Source organism: Anabrus simplex, chromosome 14, assembly GCF_040414725.1.
Source record: "Anabrus simplex isolate iqAnaSimp1 chromosome 14, ASM4041472v1, whole genome shotgun sequence".
Taxonomy (NCBI): domain Eukaryota; kingdom Metazoa; phylum Arthropoda; class Insecta; order Orthoptera; family Tettigoniidae; genus Anabrus; species Anabrus simplex.
This window is the reverse complement of record NC_090278.1, coordinates 961,128-983,010: the sequence shown is the minus strand read 5'-3', so window position 1 is coordinate 983,010 and position 21,883 is coordinate 961,128. Positions and strand designations below refer to the sequence as shown.

The window sequence follows — 21,883 nt, the reverse complement described above, 5'->3', positions numbered from 1 at the left end:
CAAAGTGATTTGAAGTCTACAATAATAAGCGTTACATTGTTGTCAGCGACAGCCTATACATTTCTCCGAAAATGTGATTAAAATGCGTCGTTTGTACGATATATCGCGTTTTTAAATACAGTGTTTATATAGGATTTACACGGACCGTTATATCAAGTATGTCGTTAATAGCGATGTCGCAATATACGGTTTCGACTGTATTAGGTTCGTCATTCGAGGACAGGAGAAGGGGAATAAAACACGAAAAAACAAATTAATACTTAACAATATCATTTTATTAAACAATTAATTGGATTTTCAGGAATGGGAAGGTAGCGGCCATGGACCTTTTGTTTAGGAAGCTATCCGGCATTCGCCTGGAGTGACTGAGGGAAACCATGGCAAAACCTCAGTCAGATAGCCATTGTAGTAGCAACTGGGATTTAAACCCAATTACTCATTCATTCCTTTCATACTAGGTGATGCAGCTCTCAGCAGATTTGCTAGAAAAGAGAAAATAAATTATTAGATCTAGGCTCGACTTTTATGACTACATAAAATTATATTTACATCGAGGATTATTCATATATATATATATATATATATATATATATATATATATATATATATATATATATATATATATATATTCCTACAGTTATAGAAATAAATAAGGAATATTTTATCTTATCTATTAATTGAATTATTATTTCCACCCTTTCTTGTTTTTTAAATAGTAAAATATAGTGATGTTTTTTTTTTTTTTTTCAAAAATTGCAGTCAGACTATGTGTTACACCATTTTCAGTCTGACGTACAGAATGTCCCAAAAATTGTATCCACACTTTGGATGATAAATGTCGTGTTTATAAACAAAGATATAAGTGTAATGGTGAAAATAAAAGATGCTAGAGAACAATATAATTCTATCCCACAGTTAAGAGTAAACTAGTCCATGAGGGACAAGTCCCCTGCGTGAACACACACGTTCAGACAGACTATCGTCCCTTTTAAGACTCGGCTGACAACGCGGACCAAATGATTCAATAACGTTAAGAAACATTTCATGTGGAATTAACTACCTCTCTCAGCTTCGAGGTATTCCAATGTTTTATTTTAAAAATCCATTAGCGTCATGTCTGGAGAACGCGTAGGGCATTCGATGCAACTTGCTTGCCCAATTCATCTATTTGGAAAAAAATCATTGAGTTACAGTTACTCAAACAGCGAGTACATTTTTTGAGATACCCTGCACTTATGAGAAACTGATATTTTTTCTTAATAAAAATAGTTGTGGGGCTCCTTGATGTTTCTCTCTGGTATACAGCCTTGCCAGAAAGTTTAGGGACACGCTGTGATTTGAACATATGTGATAAATTATTAGGTAGTATAAAAAGGTTGTTTTACTCTTAATTAACAGTGGGAAAGAAGTATTTTTGGAGCGAAGGTTACTCACGCCTTCTAGAAAATGCTATAGATTTTTAAGCAAACTAAATATTTTGACTATGTTTGATAGTAAAATTTAAGATAACTGAGATACCTAAATGTGATGCAACATTGATGTATTGCTGGATTGTTTCTAATGTATTACAGTACCTAACAAAATTTTATGACTACCAGCGAAAATCCATTAATGAACTCCTAGTCCTACATTTATTGTACGAATTGGTTTACAAAATATTTTGTAGCTTATTATTGTTATTTACGTTATGAAAATTATGAAAGATCGAATGAAGTTTAAGAGTTAAAAATTTTCAAACATTCGAGAACCTAAAAAAAGAAAAAAACACTTTTATGTGTATCCTATTCAGTAGATCACAGAAGGTATACGACTACGTAACTCTTCAATAGACTGTATATTGCTACAAAAGCCAAAAGATGAAAGTCCTATATTTTCTGGGGATGTTCTTTTTGAAATTTCGCACTTAAATAAGAATTACTGACGCTGTATTTAAAGATGCTTGAAAAATCTTTGGAATGAGCTAACGTCACCGAACGTGCATATCTCACGTAGTACAGGGTTCACTCAACAGATCGCAGGGGTCGTTACATGTTACAGATGGAGAATAAAATTATCGCTGACTGCTGTCTTGTATTTGAAGTTATAGTCACTGTCCAAACTGGAAGGTGAGCGTCGTGAAAATGTGAGGAAAACACCTGTGATACTTTCATCTTTCGGTTTTTAAGGAAATATACACTCTACTGGACAGGTATTTAGAAAAAAAATTAAGGCCATAACATCTACTGTAGTTTAATGAACAGGGTAGCCTTTACACCCAAAAGTGGGGTGTAGGTTCGGTCGGTGGATGCAGAGTGGGTCTCTGATCCGTGATCTAAGAGCTCTGCACTATGACCGGCCAACCGAGCGGAGGAGGGGAGACGGAAAGCGACTGGTCCCCACCGTCGTCTGTATTGAGAATGGTTTTCCGTGGTTTTCCATTCTCCTGCGCTAAGGCGAATGCCAGGACAGTTCCTAGTATAGGCCACGGCCGCCAACCCTCTCACCTTCACTCTAACACATCTCCCGGCCTGGGAGACGGCGTCACCGTCTAAGAGGCCCGCCTCCCCCTTCAGGGGAGTAATGAAATCATTTAATAGTAGTAATCTGAACTGTCGATTCGACCTGCCTTAATGGTAGCAAAATATGTGTCTCAGAAGCTTCTTTCTGCATTCCTGTAAAGTTAGTGAAATTACCTCTGACGTGCAGAAATGTCCCTTGATAAGTTATTTGTCGAACGACTGAGCGTTTTCTGACTTTTATTTCATATAGTCAAGGGGTGGGGGAAATCTTGGAATAAGGTGTTTGAGGTAATTTCCGAATCGAAGCAGCTAGCACGCGCAGATCCTGTCCCCCCCCCCCCCCCCGAATCGTAAGAAATCCCTTCCTGTCGTAAGAGGCTACTAACAGGGGCTCTTAACTTGGGAGTGTGGATTGCAACCACGGAGCCCTTAGCTGAGTCCTAGTATTGCTTCCACTTACTTGTGCCAGGCTTCTCACTTCTCACTTTCATCCGACCTTCCTTGGCCATCTCTTGTTCTTTTCCGACCCCGACGGTATTAGAGTACTCGAGGCCTAGGGAGTCTTTCATTTTCACGCCCTTTTGTATTTTCGAAGTGTCGGGCCACTTACAATTTTTTTCCCTCTGATTAGTGTTATATAGAGGATGGTTGCTTCCTCTTAAAACAATAATCGCCACCACCTCTTCGGACGCCATACGCCATTATTATTATTATTATTATTATTATTATTATTAATATTATTATTATTATTATGGGGGCGTGAATAAATCAGTGGCTTACCTGGCTTCCCACCCGGAGAGTTGAGGTTCGAATAGCGGTGGCGTTAGGAAGGGCCTTATAAACCGGCGGCCAAGAGCAGAATGAACCTCGGTAGTTCCAGCGATCCCAGAAATAACTGGGATAAATTCCATAAATTATTATTATTATGCCCGGCTCCATGGCTAAATAGTTAACGTGCTGGGATTTGACCCACTAGTTCTCGGGTTCGATTCCCGGTCGGGTCGGGGATTTTAGCCTTTATTGGTTAATTTCAACAGCTCAGTGTGTGTGCCTTCTTTAACATTGGATTTCTTCTTAGGTAGGACCTCATCCTCGAAGACGCGCAGGTCGCCTGCACGGCGTCAACTCGAAAGACATGCACCAGGCCTCTTCGTAGGCTACCCGCCACTACTTTTTTGACGGTCTTTTGAGACGCTGAGGTGCTGTAATTTTGTCCCGCAGGAGTTCCTTTACGTGCCAGTAAATCTACCGACACGAGGTGGACGTATTTGAACACCTTCAAATACCACCGGACTGAGCCAGGGTCGAAGGGCAGAAGGCGAGCACTTGAACTGTCTGAGCCAGTCAGACATCTGTTATTATTATTATTATTATTATTATTATTATTATTATTATTATTATTATTATTATTATTATTATTATTATTATTATTTCCATTCAGGAAGGCTCGTCTTATGCCGATGAAATAATGGGCTGACTCGGCCTAAGCAAGTAGTCACCCTTTTAATTATGAAACTATACGGATATCTACAAATATTTACAACGAATAATTACTACATACATATATACAACAAATGTGTACAAGTGATGCCCCTAAATCTCTATTTTTTTTCTACACGTTCTGGCGACCTGTCTTTTCAGTATCATCGGAAATGCGGCCTGGATCTTCATGCTGTTTTAGACAGATTCCTGAGTGTTTTGAGAAAGAGCCAGCAATCCAGAATGTGAGGCAAGGCTACAGTTTGTTCCCCTCTCCCCCATTTTCAGTGTTTATATAGAACATGCAGTCAAGGAAATCAAAGAGGAATTAAAGGGAATCATAGTCTAAGTAGAAGAAATCAAAACCCTGAGATTGGCCGATGATATTGTTATTTTATCTGAGCCTGGAGAAGCTCAAGGGAAATTGCTGAATGGTATGGACAGAGTCTTGAATAAGAAGTACAACATGGAAATAAGTAAGTCCAAAACAAAAATAATGGAGTGCAGTCGAACGAAGTCACTTGATGCAGACAATATTAGATTTTTAAAATGAATCCTTAAAGGAAGTAGATGAATATTGTTACTTGGGTAGTAAAACAACTAATGATGGCAGAAGTAAGGGCATAACAAGCAAGGAAGGCCTTTATTAAGAAAAGAAATTTGTTTACTTCCAACATTGATATAGGAATTAGAAAGACTTTCGTCTGGAGCGTGACATTGTATGGAAGTGAAACATGGACGATAACTAGCTCAGAAAGAAAGAGAATAGAAGCTTTTGAAATGTTGTGTTACAGAAGAATGCTGAAGGTGAGATGGATAGATCGAATCACGAATGAAGAAATACTGAATCTAATTGGTGAGAGATCGATTTGGCTAAATTTGACCAGAAGAGATAGAATAAGACACACCTTAAGACACCCAGGACTAGTACAGTTGGCTTCTGAGGGAAGTGTAGGGTTTAAGAACGATAGGGGTAGACCAAGTTATGATTATGAAAAGCAGATTAGAGCAGATGTAAGATGAAGCAGTTACATAGAAATGAAAAGGTTAGCACAGGATGGGGTGGCATGAATAGCTGCATCAAACCAGTCTATGAACTGATGACTCCAATAACAACAGTCATATTCCCTATTAATTGCTTACCTAGCCTTTTCTTAAAAGTTTTCAAAGAATTTCGAAATTTATCGAACATTCCCTTGATAATTTATTCCAATTCCTTACTCCTCGCCCTATAAATAAATATTTTCGCCAATTTGTCCTCTTGAATTCCAACTCTGTGTAGCCTATTTGGCAGAGTGTTAAAACTGAGTCACTTAGTTCTGGTGTAGACAATTTCTGTTTGCGTAGTTATGTAATGTGACTTTAAAAAGTGATTGTTATCCCAGTATACTTGTTTGTCACCTTGTGCAAGATTCAAGAGATATTACTTTTTACATGGTAATATAAATAGAAATGAGGTGGGTATCTCATCTTGGTAGTTCAGGCTCTTTGAAATTCTGCTACAGTATGGATCCAGGGCAAAGGGCAAACTCTCCTTCTTCATAGCAGTTGACTGGCGATGGAGAAAATCATCACAGTGTTGAAAGACTGCAACACTGCAACATCCTGTAATTGGTGTCTCAAACACATGAGATACATCCCATAAAATAATAACTACAACGTTTTGTCTCTAATAAAAAGTACTTTATTTCAATATGCTCTTAAAGCGTACGCAGGAAGGAATCAAAATTATGGACACCCTTATGGTGAACTAACTACGTCAACAACGTAATGGCTAAAAAGCTGTCTGGCACACATTGTTCACTTCTAGGTGTGACTGTACTTGGCAAGATTATTACATCTCGGATTTTTAAGCCCTTAAGAATCAACTTTGTTCTAAAATGTATCCAAAAGGCACTAAACATTACAGTTTTCCGCACCTAAAATTTGTTTCTACGCAATCAAATGAGGAAAATTATATAATTCAGTAAAGTATTAAACATTCTTGTGATTATATAGTGGCAAAAAGAATTTTAAAATATTGTTGTTATAAACTGTTCTATTAATTCCACATGTAATTAATGAAAATGAATCAATCCATCACCTTCATTGCTCTGTGGTTCGTAACACATTAGCGTCAATATTACACGAAATTAATTATTTTACCAATGAGTTTTCAAAAATCACTAACTGAAAGGTCCGCCTCTGTGGTGTAGTGGTTAGTGTGATCAGCTGCCATCCCGGGAGGCCCAGGTTCGATTCTGAATTAAATTACATCAATTCCCATTTAGAAACACATCTTCAGAGACAGTTGATCCCTATCTATCTACACCAGCGCTGCGTAATGAAGGAACATATCAACCAGCACAAGTCGTCACACTATACTAGAGGTGTGACAAATGGTTATTTTTTGTAACTGCTACATATGTCACTGCTACAAAAAGTAACTGTGAAAAGTAACAGTTAAAATAACGTCTAACGTTACTCACCGTTTATTGGTCACAGCCTGGTCACGGCTTCTAGCTTGTCTCCTTGCAGCTGTGTTGCGAATTGCCACTCATTCACTCGCACATGCGCGCACGCATCACTACACTGTTGAAAGTCGGTGCAGCAAAACACGCATTCCTATTTGCTATAAAGTTAACGAGAGGCAGACAACGGATGAAATGAGAAGACAACATAGCGTCTTTTCTGAAATCTAGAGGAGTGAGTTTGACAATGCCCCGATCAAGGATAGAAGACAAGAAAACATGATGATCCGTCTACCAAACCTCGACACAAACCGGTACAAGAGGATCGATTAAGTAAAACGAAGTGGTGTTATGTTATCTGTAATATCAATATGGAAAGTTAGCATATGGTACAAGAAAAATTATACGGGTGAAACTTATAATAATAATATAATGTAGGTAGCCCTGCACGATGTCTGAGTGAACGATTACCCCTGAGCAGTTGAATATGCCATAACAGTTTACACTTTAGTTACCAGATGACAGCAGCAACTTAAACAAATACACTATAGAGTATATTATACACTTGACTTAAAGCAATCTCCTACGAAAGCGCTCTCACTTGGATGACTATCTGAACTTTGAAGGTCACATTCTGTGTCTGTAAGCTGCTACTGGTGACAGTTAAGACTTCCCGGTTACTATCTTCACTAGTACGTTATTCTGTTGTCGTTACTCAGTAACCTGTTATTTTTTGTCCTCGTTACATTTGTAACAGTGACAGGCATATAAGTGTGACGAAGTAACTGCTACGTTATTTTTCAGCCATCTCTACACTATACATTTCTATTCATCCTGGCACAACTCTTCATTTTTGGAGCATTACCTGTGACCAGCATTGCGCAAAACGAACTGTTCCCGGAGTTCTGAAGGCGATCCATCCATACAGGGATATTACAGCTTCCGCATCGCTCGCAGCGAACATCACTAATGACTGACCTTCTCTAATAAAGATATCTATAAAGATTATTATTAGAGAAGTCTTGCTCGCGAACAGACGAGGTTTTCTTCTGAAGACGCACAGCAAAGTTCTCTGCCAAATGTAAAGAATTTCACCGTGTTTTCTTGACACGACATAAACCCAAAAGCTAGGATAAAATTATTTTGTTATACAAGACAAGCCCAAATATCACATTGGAAATGTCAGTGCCGATTGAAATACGCATAGGAATTTTTAAAACGATTGCTTTGTAGGGAGAGATTTAATATAAATGTATTTATTTGAAATATTCTAGGATGAATACAATACAAATATGACAGTTATGGTTGCCATTTGGCAGTGCGCCGGCCTCTCACCGCTGGCTTCCGTGGTTCAAATCCCGGTCACTCCATGCGAGATTTGTGCTGGTCAAAGCGGAGGTGGGACAGGTTTTTCTCCGGATACTCCGGTTTTCCCTGTCATCCTTCTTCCCAGCAACACTCTCCACTATCATTTCAGTTCATTAATCATTGCCCCAGAGGAGTGCGACAGGCTTCGGCAGCCGGCACAATTCCTATCCTCACCGCTAGATGGGGGCTTCATTCATTCCATTCCTGACCCGGTCGAATGACTGGAAACAGTCTGTGGATTTTCATTGTTGCTATTCTTGTTACTATGTTATTGTTGTTAGGATTACTGTTGATACTTAATATTGTTGTTTATCCCGATTGTTACCTTATTATACTTATTTTGTTTTTTACATTATTAGCGTAAAATGGCCCTCCCTCTGCAAGTAATTAAAGAAAGAAAGTACTGCTTCAGTCAATAACAGATTGTCTAGCTGTAAAATTACAGTGAGTGAATTTCTATGAAGATTATTTAATAAATACTGTTTTAAAATATTATTGAAAATGTTCGAATTTTAATTTAGCTTGCCTATTGTACAACACCATTTTTGATATTTAGCTGTGGGTTAAAATACGGTACGTGCCAGGCAGTAGCGGCTATTGGGAATTAGAAGTGTGTGTGTGGGATGAGCACAAAAATGTATAGAAATGTATAGAACCTGGGGCCTGGGGAATATAGTGAGTGGGGTGTAGACAACAAAGGGCTGCTTGGCCGAGGCGGTAAATGCGTGCTCGGTTTGCCGGGAAGGACATGGGTTCGAATCCCTGTCAGGAAACCTTAAAATTTAAGAAACGAGATTTCCACTTCCGAAGGTGCACATGGCCCTGAGGTTCACCCAGCCTACACCAAAAATGGGTACCAGGTTAATTCCTGGGGGCAAAGGCGGCCGGGCGTAGAGCTAACCACTCTGCCCCATCAAGTGCCAAGGTTACCGATAGTGGAAGCCTTTACCTTCCACCCCTCCAATGGCCTTCATGGCCTGTACGGAGATGTCTTTGCTTTTGGTGTAGACATAATAGATACAAAATGATAAGTTCTTGATGCTCTCCGAGTGAATTTCGACAGAAAAGGAAAGGTAGATATTTTGCTAACTTACCTGCAATAATAATAATTGTTTTTGAGATTTTGAGTCAATACTATAGGCTGCGGAAAGGAACTAGCGGTTCAGGCACACCTCTGCGGAGGTTCAGACCTGCCTTCGGGCAGAATACACCCTTACCTTGCTATAGGCTGCTATAAACTTTCACGTACACATGGACGTGCCATCAGATACTAATCGCGCTTCCACATGCTGCTACACGAGTCTCCACTACTCGCTGTGGATCGGTTAGTTGCGTCGAATAACATTTTGTGCGTATTGCAAAAAAAAAATTATATTGAAATAAATTAAACGAAAGAATTTAGGTGATAGACAGCAGGATTTTTATAAATTGCTTTTCTTATAATTCCTAGTTTTAGCTGGCTAAAATGGAATAAAGATATAATTTTTCCCTATAAAGAGGGGGAGGGCGAGTGCCCCCCGCCTTCGCCTCCCCCTTAATCGCCGCTACTGGTGCCAGGCAGCTAGGGTGGCGTAAGGTTTAGTTAAATCTTTCTAGGGTTTCTCAAAATAAATAATAATGGGAACCATAAATTAATTTAAAAGTTAATCTTTTCTCCAACTGTAAGTACCAATTCTATCTTTTCATCCTTCCTGCGTATACTAATATTTTAAGGTTAGACAAATATTGAACATACTTATTTTTCTAATTACTAAATAGCTTTGAAAGCTGGGTCTCTATTTGCGTTTGTTAAGATTGTCACATCATGCAGTCGAGTAAGTTTACTCAGCTATCCTAACCTAGCAGCTCAAGTGACATCCACACAAGGGCAAAAAATACTAGAATTAAACATTTTGTGTGTGATGTACCGGCTACTAGGGGTAGCCTTGATTTGCCCGTTCAAATCAAATGTGAAAGTCAGCCCTGGGCAATTTCGCCCTTACTTTCCAGCTGATGGTCTGCATTATACATGTAAAATTGCCACGTAATTAACACATCTGACTGACTCGGACAAAAAAAAAGGGTTGATAGGTTCACTTACTTGTGACTGGACGATCTCACCACACCTCAGTTGTTAGGGTCACTTATACATTGGTGGTTTTGTTAAGAGGCATCTCGAGTAAGTAGGTGCAGAAATTCATTAGTTTGTTAGGTGCTCAAATTTCAAGTTTGTTTGGGGTTGGTAGAACTCGTCACACAACCGCATAAGCAGAGGAGTTCAATTCAAACACAGAGAAGTTCTTAATGGATGCTTGGGCCAACAGTTGATTACATTCCAAGCAATATTGAACAGTCTCGTCTCTGAACTTTTCCGACTGCTATACAGTTTTAGCAACCAGAACCTCAAAGAATGCCAATTACTAAAACCGCCAATCAAGGTAAGATGACCGAAAGGGACGCAGACACTCCAATCGTCTCGGCACTGAGGTGGTCAGCAGGATGATCCAGACAGGGTGTCATCTCTTGATGATGGAAGATGTTAGACCGTCATCCACAAAACTGACTCAAGGTGAACGCTGTGAACATAGCCAAATTTAAGTTTTCAGAACCAAGTGTACAAAATTTACTTGTATCGAAGAGATAAAGTACGAATAGAGAACCAAACAGAATTTCACATTTATAAAGGAGTTCGAAAAGGATGTACAGTATATTTTTTCCATTGTTGTCTAATATGTACTGAAGTGGTATTAAAGTGTGGTACGTGTACCCTGAGGGGCACGCGGAATCATCTCAAGAGGAAAGTGTTGCCAACTCAGCGGATTCTCCGCTAAATTTGGCGAATTTTTTACTGGAACAGCGGAAAAATATTCTATTTAGTGAGCAGCGGATTTTCTGACGAATTTTCAAACTTCTATTAACGATTTTCAGCAGTAACATCATTACCTTTCATCACCATGTAAAAAAAACACTATAGAACTTACTACATGATCATAGCCTAGTTAATACCGTTGTATTGAACTTATGCTGCATACTAGCACTCGTTTTCTAGACCAGCTCTGGCCCACAGCCTCAGTCGTTACTATACTCTCGATGAGCCGGATAGCGTCGTCTTTGATATCGTGTTTCTTTTAACATTAGGGTCTTTTTGGTACGGTGAGTCAGTATTTCGAAAGAAACGGTTGAAAAGCACAGTCAGATATTTCATAAAGAGTGGTTAAATAATTAAACTTTAAAAGATTACTTGGTTGAGCTTCACAGTGATCCCAATGTAATATAGCCTAAATGCTAAATTGTTTCAGATTATTCCTTTCCACACTTAACGTAAACAATAACCTCGATAATGTTGTGAGATGGACAGTAGGCAATGGTATGAAGATAAACGGGGATAAAAGTCAGGTTGTGAGTTTCACAAATAGGAAAAGTCCTCTCAGTTTTAATACTGCGTTGATGGGGTGAAAGTTCCCGTTGGGGATCATTGTAAATACCTAGGTATTAATATAAGGAAAGATCTCCATTGGGGTAATCACATAAATATGCTTGTAAATAAAGGGTACAGATCTCTGCACATGGTTATGAGGGTATTTAGGGGTTGAGAGTATTTAGGGGTTGTAGTGAGGATGTAAAGGAGAGAGCATATTTGTCTCTGGTGAGACCCGAACTAGAGTATGGCTCCAATGTATGGGACCCTCACCAGGATTACTTGATTCAAGAACTGGAAAAAATCCAAAGAAAAGCAGCTCGATTTGTTCTGGGCTATTTCCGACAAAAGAGTAGAGTTACGAAAATGTTGCAAAGTTTGGGCTGGGAAGACTTGGGAGAAAGGAGACGAGCTGCTCGACTAAGTGGTATGTTCCGAGCTGTCAGTGGAGAGATGGCGTGGGAGGACATCAGTAGACGAATAAGTTTGAGTGGTGTCTTTAAAAGTAGGAAAGATCACAATATGAAGATAAAGTTGGAATTCAAGAGGACAAATAGGGGCAAATATTCATTTATAGGAAGGGGAGTTAGGGATTGGAATAACTTACCAAGGGAGATGTTCAATAAATTTCCAATTTCTTTGCAATCATTTAAGAAAAGTCTAAGAAAACAACAGATAGGGAATCTGCCACATGGGCGACTGCCCTAAATGCAGGTCAGTAATGATTGATTGATTGATTGATTGATTGATTGATTGATTGATTGATTGATTGATTGATTGATTGATTGATTGCAGCCTGGTCATTCCAGCTATAGAACTTTGGACTGTTAGATCGGCAGCGTAGTACTGTTCGTTAAAAGTGAGAAAATGTGTGGCTTTCATTTGATGTGAAAGCATTGCTTTTACTCGCGCCATTCCTACTGGCGTCACTGTAATGACCTATGTTCATTTCTGTTGGGAAAACCACTAAGAGAGTCTTTCTGACTAGGCCCTATGTAAAGAGGCAGGTGGAGAGTGAGTGTCTGCTATTATAATGAAATTCCCCAACCTGACTGTGACTGATGGTAGGCAAGCACGTCCTTCCATTACAATGAAAATTCCATTACCCAGTCTTTAAATGAGAAAAGGCGTTTGGTGATTTCTCCGTCGTGTTTCTAGGGTAACGTGCAATTTAATAGTCTTGCCAACAACGTGTACACTATCTAACCTAGAATTCTGTATACAATGTAGAATTCCGTAGCAAAGCACGGGTACATCAGCTAGTTTAGATATAAATATCGACATGTTAATTGTAGCTTATCTGACGCAGTTGCCACTATAATTGTGACATTAAGTCCTGTAGTGTGCGATAAATAAATAAATAAATAAATAAATAAATAAATAAATAAATAAATAAATAAATAAATAAATAAATAAATAAATAAATCTTCAAGAATTGCCTTCAATATGTTGTTTATCGTCTAAATGAGGAAGTTGTTTGTCTGCTTGCCCTTACCTCTCACCAGCATCCTGTACGACTGAAATCCACGCAGTAGTTGGGAAGTTCCGGAAGATGACATATTGTGTTCACCAGACCCGTTCTATGAATTTCCCGCTGAAACATAACGAAAATAACTAAAAATAACTATTTCACCATGGCATTCTGACTCCATGACTGTGAAAGTGACAACATCGTTCAGAAGACTGAAAGAATGCCAAGGGAGGCCGCACACGCATCTGTATGTTGCCATGACAAACAGCTCATGGCTACCGAAATATCTAGTGGCAATATTGATAGAACACAATATTCAATGAACTAACAAGAACAATTGCATTGTATTCCTTCAGCAAATTCTATTACCTTCTGCCAAATGTCGGGAAGCCGTTGGGAACCGCTGGCAAGGCGTTCTCTGTTGATGACAGCGACGGAGCGGCCTACTGAGCGGAGTACAGATGCCACGTCGGGGTTCCTTCAACTTCGGAAACAGGTCGAAGTCACAAGGTCTCATGTCCGGTGTGTACGGAGGATGTTCCAAGACCTCTCAATGCCACCGTTGCAATAAGAGCTAGACATTGTTTGGTCATGACATCCTGCGTTATCAAATAACTCTATAGGGCGATCGTCTCGCAATAAACGTTGGATGTTTGCTCCGCACAGCTGGACGCAGATGTCGCTCCAGAAATCGGCTGGGGATGGGTGTGGGTTGTACATTAAAACTGAAGAAACAAGCCACAAAATGGTAAGTTTTTTTATGCTTTCCCAGCGAATTTCGAGGGAGGGGTAAAGGTTGACAGTTTACCAATTTAATTGCGGTAATAATAGTTTTTATTTAAATTTGATTCAATACTATCTTAATCTGTTTACCCTCCAGCGTTTGCCTTTCCCTCGGACTCAGCGAGGGATCCCACCTCTACCGCCTCAAGCGCAGTGTCCTGGAGCGTGAGACATTGGGTCGGGGGATACAACTGGGAAAAATGACCAGTACCTCGGCCAGGCGGCCTCACCTGCTATGCTGAACAGGGGGCTTGGTGGGGGATGGGAAGATTGGAAGGAATAAGCAAGGAAGCGGCCATGGCCTTAAGTTAGGTACCATCCCGGCATTTGCCTGGAGAAGGAGTGGGAAACCACGGAAAACCACTTCCAGGATGGCTGAGGTGAGAATCGAACCCGCCTCTACTCAGTTGACCTTCCGAGGCTGAGTGCATCCCGTTCCAGCCCTCATACCACTTTTCAAATTTCGTGGCAGAGCCGGAAATCGAACCCGGGCCTCCGGAGGTGGCAGCTAATCACACTAACCACTACACCACAGAGGCGGACTTGATTCAATACTACAGAATAAAACTGTCAACAAAGGAACATTATTACGCATTTATTACAATTACGGCGTGAATATACAATTAAAATCATTTGTATTTGGCTACTCACTAAGAAACTAACAGACACTAAAGAGAATGCCAGACTGACGAATGACCGGGCGAGTTGGCCGTAAGGTTAGGGGCGCGCGCAGCTGTAAGTTTGCAACCGGGAGATAGTGGGTTCGAACACCACTGTCGGCAGCCCTGAAGATGGCTGGGGTTGTACTTTAATTAAGGCCACGGTAGCTTCCTATACTCTCCTAGCCATTTCCTATCCCATCGTCGTCCGACTCGTTGGCTGAACGGTCAGCGAACTGGCCTTCGGTTCAGAGGGTCCCGGGTTCGATTCCCGGCCGGGTCGGGGATTTTAACCTTAATTGGTTAATTTCAATGGCACGGGGGCTGGGTGTATGTGTTGTCTTTATCATCATTTCATCCTCATCATGACGCGCAGGTCGCCTACGGGAGTCAAATAGAAAGACCTGCACCTGGCGAGCCGAACCCGTTCTGGGATATCTCGGCACTAAAAGCCATACGACATTTCATTTATCCCATCGTCGCCATAAGACCTGTATGTGTCGGTGCGATGTAAAACCAATAGCAAAAAAGAAACTGACGAATGCGCGCGGCAAGCTGGTGAATAATACCTGTGTCCATGACCTTGGTAAAAAAGAAATATATACCCCTACTACCCTTCCTCACAGCACGTACGAAGTCTCCACTCCTTGCTGTGGCGCTATAAAAATCGGTTAGCCAGAACGAACGACATTTCCGCTAATCATTTTATTAATCATTAAAGAAAAGAAAAGGAAATAATTAGCGGATAAGACAACAGGGTTTGTACAAATTGCTTTTTTTTATTTTATAATTCCTGTAATTCCTAGATTTATCCGGCTAAAATGCGAATGAAAATGTAACATTTTCTCCAAAAAGTGGGAGAGAGACAGTCTCCCCCCGCTACTGCCTCAGACACAGCATGCTTAAGAATAACACCGTCGCAGTCCTATGCCACAATCAGCACAAGCTTCACCCGACTGGGTTACTGTCAAAATTTCTGTGGGCGTGGCGAACCTGAGTGACGTCATTCATTCGACTGACACTTTAATTCGGGCTTGTCCCCACGTCTCATCAATGCTGCAGAAATGCGTCTCTTTCGTTGCGGTATCTGTCCAGGTTGATGCCAGCCAGGGCACACCGGTGCCATTTCAGAATGTCGCTCAGTTGGTGTGGAACCCAACGGAACGCAGTTTTCCTCACGTTAACAGTTTGATGCCTGCGACCAGGGGCGTATATAAGGGGGGGGGGGCCCAGGGGGCTTGCCCCCGCCCCCCGAAAAAATGTATAAGCCTTGAAGAACCGGACCAAAATGATGGGAATTTTCGATCGTTTTTGAGATACCGAGCCAACAGTTAGCTGTTTATGTGCCATACCTGGACGATATTTGTAACTAACTAAAAGAACGCTTTGAATCTCTCAAGGAAATAGTTGCATCCTTACAAAACATCTTTCCACAATTGTGTATCGTAACTGATTTCGGTTCACTGGAAGCTGCTTTTAGTTTCTACGAAGGAGATCTGTCACATAAAGAGATTGTGCAAAGTGAGTTTATGTTGTGGAAAGAAAAGTGGAGTCAGGAAAATCCTTCAAATCTTCCCAAAATGGCTGTAAGTTCTCTAGAAAAATGTGACAAGACTTTCTTCCCCGACATTTATACCCTTCTAAAATTACTCGTCCTGTTTCTATCGCAACCGTAGAAAGAACTTCCTCTAGCCTAAGGAGACTGAAGACTTACTTAAGGAACAGCACATCTGAAAGTAGGCTTAACGGGCTTGCTTTACTCTCTATCCACAGAGACATTATAGTTAGTGATGGAGAGGTTCTTGATAAGTTTACAAGTGTACCAAGAAACCTGGACTTCGTTTTGTAACCATTGGTGTAATGTATGTATGTATCAATCTTGCCCCCCCCCCCCCAAAAAAAAATATATTCTATATTCGCCACTGCCTGCGACCAACCTCTACAGATAATTGCCGGACAGTCCATCAATGGTCTACGAAAACGGGACCACTCAAATGTCAATTTGTCTGGAGGAATGGACGGCCGAGCAATACAGACAAGTGTGCGGCCTGCCTTATGGATATATCACTTACCCTCAGAAGATACCCAGCTTTCCGTATGCTGTTCCATGTCCGTGGCCGGCCATAGCCGGGTGGAGAGACACTTGACTTACACCTGAAAGTAACAAAATTATGAGAAAACATATTACTATACGCAGTTTTCTTCGTAAACCTATGAACAGAAAATGTTTGCAGTAAAATATTTCAGGAACAATAAGCACATAGATTTTATTGTCTCTAAGTAATACATTTACCTATGAAATATAAAATTATTTATTAATAATGGATCTGTTTCTGAGCTGGAAGATCTATCTGGAATTAGATTCATAAAGTTGGCGTAGACAGTTTCGCGTGGACAGAAAATCGACACCGTGGTTGCAAATGTTACAAATTTACGGCTGGGAAGACTTGGGAGAAAGGAGACGAGCTGTCAGTAGAGAGATGGCATGGAATGAATTAGTAGACGAATAAGCCTGAGTGATGTTTTTGAAAGTAGAAAATACCTCAATGTGAAGATAAAGTTGGAATTCAAGAGGACAAATTGGAGCAAATATATGTTTACAGGAAGAGGAGTTAGGGATTGGAATAATTTACCAAGGGAGATGTTCAATAAATTTCCAAATTCTTTATAATTATTAAAGAAAACAACAGATAGGGAATCTGCCACCTGGGCGACTGCCCTAAATGAAGATCAGTGGTGATTGGTTAAACTCGAGTGGTAACCAGTCAACCAGTGATCGTCATCTGTCTATACTAAGTCTTCGTCATCTCCTTCACGTTATTACCAGAACACTGCTTTCTACAGTATATGAGGAGTTTCCAATTTGTCAGTGCTTGAGGGCCACATTGGTAACTTTAGGCATAAATGCGGGCTGCACTTTAATAACAGCCAACTGTCATAAAATTCTGCAAATAAAGTGGAGGTACCAACTGAAACAAAGGTTTAACAATTTTAATTGCTTAAAACACTATTTTGCAATTGCATAAAAGAGTGAAATTAAAAATAAACACTGTTATAGCCAGTGCAATTGAATCTGGAGAAGAGCACCCAACAACGCCAGTTCATTTGAATTAATATTTGACAATAATGTAAAAAGGGAAAAAATACCTAAAGACATACTGAAATTAATAATGTAGTCAAAACAGAACTTAAAGGAGGACAATTTAGTGTGACTAGTGTGAAGGGAACAATGATATACAGTTGCAAGAGCCTAAAATCCCAGCAATGTACTTCCCTGAAAATTTCTTCGAGTGTGCAGCACTATGTTCCAGTGAGAAAAGAACGAAAAATTGAAACCGCTTTTCACACCAATGGCAATTAAAGCGTTTCTTGGTATTCATTGCACGCTACGTTGCATGAAATGTCCACAGTGAGGTTGGCATGGAGTTCAAGAATTAGTATGTATCCCATAGCCATTTTCATAATGGTTAAGACCTAGTACTGCCATTTGTGAGGGCTTATTTTCCACCAAAGTTTAGATTTTTTAAAATCAAAAAGAATCTATTCAACCGAAGTGAATACTTAAAATTGGATTTATAAATCAATCATAATTTATTCAGCCCAAGTGAATGCTTAAGAAATCTTACTATATATCAAAATGGATATGTGTGTAAACGACACATCTCCTCCCAAACCACTGGAGCAATTTCAATCAAATTTTGAACACTTATTATTTGCTATCCGGAGACGAGCACTGTGGGGGTAAGCCACCTCTAGCCCCCTTAGGAGTGGGAGGTTAGGGGGGTCAGGTAAAAAATAATCGAAAATAGTGTCAAATCCGTAGTTTCTGGGGTCGCTGAGGTGAATAGTGACACTCCCGATTTTTTAAAAGTCAAAATTTTCCCCCATTTGGGTGGGGGGTGAGGGGGGCTGATGATGGATGTATGTGTAAATGACACATCTCCTCCTACTAGAACAATTTCAATCAAATTTTGAACACATATTATTTGCTATCTGAAGACGAGCACCGTGGGGGTAAGCCACCATTAGCCCCCTTAGGGGTGGGGGTTAGGGGGTTCAGGTAAAAACATAATCGAAAATAGTGTCGAATCCATACTTTTGGGGGTCGCTGAGGTGAATAGTGACACTTCGGGTTTTTTAAAGTCCAAGTTCATCCCCCTTTGAGGTGGTGGCGAGGGGGGAGTGATATATAAAATGAATCGAAAATGGTGTCGAATATATAGTTTTCGGGTTCGCCGAGGTTAATTGTACGCTTCGGATTTTTAGTATCAGGAGACAAATAAGGTGGGGGTAGGACACCCCAGGAACGCTAGAGGCGGGGGGAGCGAGGGGGTGAGACATATATATCATCGAAAGTAGTGTCGAATCAATACTTTTCGGGCTCGCTGAAATGAATAGCAACACTCCGGAATTTTTTAATGTCCAAGTTCAGCCCTCTTCGTTGGGGGGGGGGGGGGGTGATATATGGAAATAATAGAAAATACTGTCGAATAAGTAGTCTTCGGGGTCGCTGAGATGAATAGTGACACTCCGGAATTTTAGTATCAGGAGACAAACCACGTGGGGGGAATACACCCCAGGAAACATTAGAGGCGGGGGCGAGGTGCTGAGATACACAAATCATCGAATGTAGTGTTGAATCCATTTTTTTTGGGTCGCTTTGGTGAATAGTGACACTCCGGAATTTTTTAAGTCCAATTTCAGCCCCCATCGTAGTGGGGGAGATGGGAGAATGATATATAAAAATCATTGGAAATAGTGTCGAATCCATAGTTGTCGGGGTCGCTGAGATGAATAGGGAGACTCCGGTCATTTTATAAGCCGAAGTTCATCCCCCTTTGGGATCGGGGGCGAGGGGGAAGTGATATAAAAAATTAATCGAAGATAGTGTCGAATACATAGTTTTCGATTTCGCCGAGGTGAACTGTACACTTCGAAATGTTAGTATCAAGAGACAAACCACGTGGGGGTAGGACACCCCAGGAACCCTTAGGGGCGGGGGTGGGGGGCGATGGGGCTGTCATATAAAAATAATCGAAAATGGTGTTGAATCCATACTTTTCGGGGTCGCTGAGATGAATAATGGCACTTAGGATTTTTTTAAGTTCAGCCCCCTTCGTGGTGGGTGGCAATTGGAGAGTGATATATAAAAATAAACCAAAATAATGTTGAATCCATAGTTGTCGGGGTCGCTGAGATGAATGGTGAGAACCCGGATATTTTACAAGTCCAAGTTCGTCCCCCTTTCTGGTGGGGGTGAGGGGGATTCAGATAAAAAAATAATCGAAAATAGTGTCGAAGCCATAGTTTTCGGGGTCGCTGAGATGAATAGTAACATTCCGGATTTTAAAAGTCCAGCTCCAAAAATGCTCCCCCTTTGGCATAGAGGGTGAGAAAGGGTGAAAAAAATAAATGGTCAAGAATGCCCAAGGTAATAGACGTGTGTATGTTCCAGTATGACTTTCAAGTATGACTTACTACCTGGAAAACATACTGTGGGAGTAAGACGCTCCTAGAACCACTTCGGAAGCGGGTGAAATATATAATCCATATTAATAAATAGAAGTCAGTTTGGCGCGATCTACATATACTGTACTATACATACATATATAATATTAAGGCATAAAAATGAAAACAGACGTGAATTAATGAGACCATTCTAGGCATCCTAGAAACTTAAAATTTTGTACCAGACAACCTGATGACTTCAGGATCCCTAGAAAAATCTAAAATTCTCAAACTTCTCTGAGAGGGACACGTTGGGAGTTTCAAATCTGCATAAGAACAGAGTCGGTGATATTTATCCTGAACGATAACCTATAGGTTTCATGGGCTTAAAAGTTTCCTGAAAGTCCTAATTTTTAACCCCCTCCCCCATATCAAGATGGCAGCACAATCTCCCAGACGAGTTAGAAAATATAAATTTAGCAAAATTATAGCTTTTTGCCTGTAACTGATGGAAATTTTACGAGATGTTTAAAAAAATATTTTTTTTTACCTCCCAAAAATATCAAAATATGTAGGCAATTTTAATGACGGTGCAGACCTTCCCTTCGAGGTATTTGGTGGCTAAACGGCAAGTCGTATCACGAAACGGATGGCACAATCTCTCTTCAATTTGGAGTGATCTACAACTTTGGTCCTATGACTTTTTGTCGTATCTCTATCCCTTATGTTAAATTTGGCTCTATTTCTGGATTTACCTAAATTTTGCACTTTGTACATGTATAATTGATGGTTAGAGTCACTTATAGGAAAGATGGGATCATCAAATTCTACACGAATATTGGCCCACCCAGCCAAATTCTATGTTCGAAGCTGTCGCATAAGTATCTGAAAAGTAATTCACTGTGTGAAAATCTTACACAAATTTCACCCTATTCAACGATTCTAAAATAATCTTGCCTTTAATAGATGAGATACGAGGAAATATCATAGGGCCAGCCATTTAGATAGCTGAATGAGGCGAGAGTCGTCTTTTTATACAATCCGTTTTTCCAATATGAATGCACCGTTTAGCAGCAGTTATTCTGTAAATGAAGGTGAACATGCATATACTTCCGTATGTCGATCTACATTTATTAATTTAAGTAGATTTGTAGCGATGTAGAAAGGGGTGTGTCTTACATTGTAATTAATACTTTACAAATCAATAGTGACTCTCAGCAGGAGGGCGTCTGCTGTTGTAATCAGTACTCCCCACATCGACTTTAACTAGCAATAGTAATGGGGTCCTTCTCCAACGCCTGTGTACCACTGTAATGCATAATTCCCTTCTTGATTTGACTAGCAGAAGGCAAGGGAGCGTGCAGTTTTAAACTCTTTTACCTGATTCTCTTTATCATTAGGTATAGGTGCTTCCGATTATAAGCAAATTTACCCATCAAAATGTGACTGACGTTACGCATAGTGAATTGCGGCAGACAAGTGGACCTGTCATCATCACAACTCTGCAACTCGCACTTCACATTGGAAACAACGTCTGCGGACCTCCCTATGCTTTTTCTCGGATAACGCCAAGAGACATGCAATTAAAATTTTTTTATTCACTTCATGTACAGCAATTTACTTCGATATCCGTATACAATGTAGAATACCGTAGCGAAGGACGGGCACATTTGCTAGTAGGAAATAATATTAAAGAATGAATTACTGTAGTTCTGACTTGGGTCTATGAAAATTAATACATTTTTGAACGAGCTATGAGATATTTTTTGTATATTTTCTTCACATTTCTTTAAATATGTTTTTAAAGCCGCCGTGGGCCACAAAATATGGCTTCGTGAGCTGACGTATGGAAACCCCTGTTCTATACACAGCAGGTATAAATGGCGCCGTGTTTTAAACCAGTTCCCACTGTCTTTGAATGGTGTTTCGCCTAGATCACAGCAAAGCCCCCTACGGTAACATCACCTAAGGCAATCAGTATGTATATTAGCTGGGTAGCACAATATTATACGTGAATATCGGTATAAGAAGGCAAGCTCATTTCTTCGCGAAAAATACTTAATTGAACCTCTACACTCCTGTAATCCAGATCATTTATTTATTTATTTATTTATTTATTTATTTATTTATTTATTTATTTATTTATTTATTTATTTATTTATTTATTTACATCTAAAACAGCGATTCTTTCCGAATTACAACAGACAGCGATACAATAATCTCTACTACATAATATTTACAGAAATAATAGTAGTAATAATATTAATAATAACAACAATAATAGAGAGGGAGAGGAAATCTAAAACGGATAACTACCCTTGTTGAAGGAT

The 21,883-nt window shown here is 40.0% G+C and overlaps 1 long non-coding RNA gene across 1 annotated transcript; it reads right to left on the bottom strand.

Moving 5' to 3' along the window:
- Window positions 1-270: 270 nt before the first annotated feature.
- Window positions 271-12,787, bottom strand: LOC136885777 (uncharacterized). Its single transcript, XR_010861613.2, has 3 exons — window positions 12,688-12,787; window positions 9,876-10,350; window positions 271-482 (listed from the first exon to the last, which is right to left on the bottom strand). It is a non-coding gene; the product is annotated as an uncharacterized lncRNA (long non-coding RNA).
- Between the last annotated feature and the right edge of the window lie 9,096 nt (window positions 12,788-21,883).